We start from the raw sequence: 5,511 nt of genomic DNA, 5'->3' as shown, positions 1-5,511 counted from the left end.
TGGTAAAGGCCGATTTACATTATCTTAGTGTTTAGGAGAGTGCTTTAGGATAGTACTTTAGTTGAAACATGTAAACGCTACTTGCTTTAGTAAACGCTACGCTAAAGAACTTGCCTTTCAAGTTGTACTAAAGCACTCTCCTAAACACTAAGATAATGTAAATCGGCCTTAAGAAGTAATTATTTCAAGTTTGGAAGTTGGAACTATGGACTTATGGAGTATTTTTTTATTTTTTTAATAATTTTATGGCCTGGTCATGGTCAACTCGGATATGGTGATGCCGGTCCCCTTTAAGCCAGACTTAGCGAACTTATGGAGTATGGAAATGTGTTAAACTGAACGCAACCACTTAACATTATGTAGTCTGTATCTGTCAATTTAGTCTGTTATAATAATTGTATCGCCCCTCACCCCTGTCTGTTTCAAGAATTATAGCGGTCCGCATCATTGTCTAACTCAGCTGTTTTATTTATTTCTCTTTATTAAATTCCTATTTCCTACTCTAAAATAGTTTGTAACAGGTTATGGGCCCAGACGCCCGGATAGAAATAGGGAAGTAGGATTAATAAAGTGAAAGGCATCACGTTGATGCAAATTGATTGCGTGATACGTCGCGACGTCATATTAATTTTTCAGCTTACAATGGCGGACCCCTGTTTTGCTCAAATTGATCGTTTGGCGGGCCGTGATAATTATCCTACATGGTGTTTTGCGGTGAAAAACTTTTTAGAGCATGAAGATTTGTGGAAATGTGTCGAGACATCGGGCATGGCTTTTACGCTTATCCTAAAGCTAAAATCACCGTTAACCCCAATAACATATATGTGGCCATTCCTGGTCCAACACTTGCTGATTCCGAAATGCCTTCTTGCAGCCATAAACAAATTATGCCTGGTTTTGGTCAGGAACTCGGATATGGTGATGCCGGTCCCCTTTAAGCCAGACTTAGCCAACCAAATTTTGTCCTTGTCACAGTGTTCCCTTAGCTTAATTAGTACAGGGCCAGGCTTATCATCACGTTTTATGCCCACTCTGTGACACCGACTAAAACTAGCTTCACTTACATTAGGGCATTTGAGCAGAACGGATAACATGTTAGCAATTGTCCCTGGGTTCTCATCCTTAGACTCATTTATGCCATGCAACAACAAACACTTACGCCTGCTGCGCATTTCCTGCTCCTCTTGCACCTTAAAAAGAATTTCCATTTGAGCCTGGAGATTCTTGAGACAGAACAGTACTGAGCTTTTGAATGCCTCAAACTCCCTAGTTAGTGGTGTTTGCTCGAGGGATGGAGACCTTTCCTGTGCTGCCGAGAGCCGCTGCTGGAACTCATCCATTTTGGAGGACACCATTACAGACACATCCATCAATGACTTTTTTAGTTCTTCCATAATAATTGAATAGGTTGTTGAGAAATAAAAGATGAAGGTAGTTTACAACAAGAAAATTCTACTTTGGGATAATTATTGTTATCAGAAGGATATAATTAAGGAAAAATTAGCGATTCATATGCAATACAATACTAGTACATCACTAACAGTGTAAGTAATATAATTTGAGTTAAAAAACTATTTTTAATTAGCACAAAACACAGAGATACACCAATGCGTGTTTACACTACCCACACAAATATGACTATTTAGTACTTTCATTGTTGAAAATATAATACCTATCTATGTTATGTGGCATAGCCTATTACAATAAATATATAAAAGATAGCACCAGTTCTTGCAGAACAGAAGTATAAGTGAAATACCCGAGTTTCTAGAACTTTCTCAGAATAGGGCGTGTTCTTAACATGCTTATAAAGATGGCTTGTCTAAAGTGACAATCACAAATTATATGACTTTCCTACTTATGTTAATATTTATCTCTTGGCAAATGTTGTTAAATATTTCACTGACTTCTGTAGGTCTCTGGGTTAAATTTTTTAGAGACAAGTAGAAGAGATGATTGCCGTCACTTGGGTTGCAAGGCGATAAATGAGGAAAAGAGAGCCAAGTCAAAGTCAAAAATCATTTAATCATGTAAGTAACACAATGTACACTTATGATGGTAAAAAAAATACTTTAAATGCTTCTAATTTTACATTCTCAAATCAAGGGCGTAGAACGTAGAACGAGAAGAACTGGCAATAAACTCTCCGCCACTCTTTTGAAGAGAAGAGAAGAGAAGCTGGCACTACTCTTAATTAACCGATTGTGGAAAAGCTGTTTAATAGACTCAGTGTTAATTTTCCTGTAGATATTAAGTTAATTTTTATTCGGACTAGATTACAGTTTCCTCTTTGTTCTGTGTATTTTTTATTTTTTTTTTATATATATAAGTTCTAAAACATACGTTATTGTCTCTTGTCTCAATGTTCGTTTCAATACTCCTCCGAAACGGCTCGACCGATTCTTATATTCGTAAGTATGAGAGTCAGCATACAAAAATACATACAACCCTTAATTGTCACCCCTCTACAATCAACCCCTATTTTTAAAAATAGTAGATAGTTATTTTTATTGAACAAATAATGTTTCCTGGAAATAATATACATGGCAAAACAACGTTTGCCGGGTCAGCTTGTAATGTATAATATTTTTCTCCTAGATCGAGAATGCTTCACAATAGTAACCTCTACTCCATTCATTAAGATGAATTGTGAAGAACCTTTGTCGCTGATCGTACAGCTAACAGCTACTATAGTATAATACTCAATAATTATTCATACAATAGTCCAGCTTCACTGGTTTCTGGGGTTTAACGCCATCTAGTGGCGATTAGCGCGTCCAACACGTGATTTCACGAAATTATTTTGCTTTAATTTTAGATAAAAATACTAAAAATACTTTAAGGATTTCTTGCCTCCACTGTGAAAATAAAAATCTAATTTCCTTATTTAAACATGTATAAGGTTCTGGTTATCTGGTGTGGCGGTGGTACGCTGTTTACTAGATATATTTTTTACAACATAAGGTACAAGAACTTTTACACCTACTTTTTAAGTATAAGAAGTTTGAACCAAACATTCCAAATTTCTAATATGAGTCCAAACCAATACGATTTAGGGTCCTTCAAGAGCGTAGAGATTTCCAAAAGGCCGGCAAAGCACTTGCTAACCTTCTGATTGTGTGTAGGGGCAGCGGACACTTGACCTCCAGCCCGTTTACCCTATGTTTTGAAAAAAAGTTTTAAAGTGTATTTTACTTAATATAGGGTATTTCAACAAGAAGTTTGTTTTTCAATTGTGGCAACACCGAGAACGTGATAGTTTTGACATTTAGTTTTTGGCGGTATTCGTAGCAGGTGCTTTGGCAATTATTACAATGAATTCAATTTCGCTCGAAAATCGCATTAAAATAATTCAAATCCACTATAAAAATGGTGGTTCTGTTAAAGTTACATTTCGTAAAATTCGTGATATTTTCGGCCAGCATAATCGTCCTTCTGAGACCGCTGTTAAGAATTTGGTCGCGAAATTTGAGTCGACAGGCTCGGTACAAAATGTGCCAACAGAAACACGTGTTCGACCGGGTCGTTCAACAGAAAACATCGCCGCCGTGAGCCACAGTGTTGAAGAAGATCAAAATTTGTCAATTTCACGACGTTCTCAACAATTGGGGTTATCCAAAAGCACAACATGGCGAATTTTGCGAAAGGATTTGGCTTTGAAGCCTTACAAGATTCAACTGGTGCAGGAATTAAAGCTGATCGACCATTCAAATCGCCGCAGATTCGCTCAGTTCATTCAGGAACAACCTGCTGGTTTTTCTGAAAAAATCATTTTTTCAGACGAAGCCCATTTTCATTTGTCAGGGTACGTCAACAAGCAAAATTGTCGCATTTGGGCTTCTGAAAATCCTAAAGCAATTATTGAGAAGGCTTTGCATACTCAACGTGTTACTGTGTGGTGCACTATGTGGTCTGGAGGCGTGATTGGGCCGTTTTTTTTCGAAGATGAGGCTGGAAATGCGGTAACAGTCAATGGATCACGGTATCGCGAGATGTTAACCACTAAATTTTGGCCTATTATTGATGACATGGATATCACTGAAATGTGGTTTCAACAGGACGGTGCCACATGTCACACAGCCAATGAAACGATCAATTTATTGCAAACCAAATTTCCCGAGCGCATAATTTCGCGAAATTCAGCTGTTAAGTGGCCAGCCAGATCGTGTGATTTAACACCACTGGATTATTTTTTGTGGGGCTATGTTAAAGACAGAGTCTATACGGAGCCAATCGAATCGATTGCAGCCTTAAAACTCAAAATCCGTGATGTGATTAACGAAATAGACCCTCCATTTTGCCAAAAAGTGATTAAAAATTTTGATGAAAGAATCAACATCTGTCAGCGTGGTCGTGGTGGACATTTGCCAGATATCATTTTTCATTCATAATTGCCAAACTTTTCTCTTTGTAATACAATAAAAATTTTATTCATTTTCCTCTAAATTCTTTGTTTTATTTTGTTTTAGAAAACAAAGTTCTTGTTGAAAAACCCTATATAAACCTCTGGACTTTATTTTAGCCGTGTGATAATCGAATGAAGAGAACCATTTATTTAGTAACGGCATACCTACTACATACATTATGACTCAAAAGAACATACAGTATACTTATAGAAAAATGTATTAACATTGTAGAAATTTAAAAAATCTTTTTAAAATTATATTTACTGCCAGTTTTCAAATCAAGGTCGTAAAGCGAACGAGAGGAACAGGTAATAAATTTTCCCACACTCTAAGTACTATTACTAGTTAAGAAATAATCTTGGGCTCTTTGGTTTTAATTAACCTAAAACAAGAGAAGTCCATCAAGTGGCGATTCGTGAAACTGACTAGTTGAAAGGGAATACGGAATACTAAACCGGAGCACGATGTGGACGAAATACACTTAGTTTAGTCTTAGCTTTGACTAAGTATTCTCCTACAAAAAGTGGATAAGATTTGTTAAATTTACGTTAAGAAAGTTTTATTTAAAAGTATAGAAAACTGATTATGTCTCCTTTGAATAAACTTAAAAAGATATGCAGTGGCATCTATTGTTGAGTAGCTACGAAGAACATAAATATAATAATTGACATATAATGACGTGATTGTCATTAAACGTCATAATAGCTTGATATTTTTTAATTTATTTGTTTGAATTTAAATTAATTACATCAATTTAATAAAAGGCTTGCTTCATAAGCTTATGAATGCACTGCTGTGTAAAGCCATCTTTGATTCAGTAGCGTATAGTAAAAATACGTACCGTGTACCATCTAGTAAACATTTTATTATAAGTCGTATACTTTTGTATCAAACAGCTAGATGTCGCTTAATCATGATTAATATTTGGCATAATACGGCAAATATAAATACTGTTTCTGTTTTTTTACGTATTTAGCCAGAGAAAATGTGAATTTTAATTTGAAATCAAATAAAAACTAACATTTTCTTATGCAAAAAATCAGGAACCTGCTAATCATACACAAATTGACAACATTAAAATTTCAATAAATGAATATGACATTGA

Source organism: Pieris napi, chromosome W (assembly GCF_905475465.1).
Source record: "Pieris napi chromosome W, ilPieNapi1.2, whole genome shotgun sequence".
Taxonomy (NCBI): Eukaryota; Metazoa; Arthropoda; class Insecta; order Lepidoptera; family Pieridae; genus Pieris; species Pieris napi.
This window is presented reverse-complemented; position numbering follows the sequence as displayed.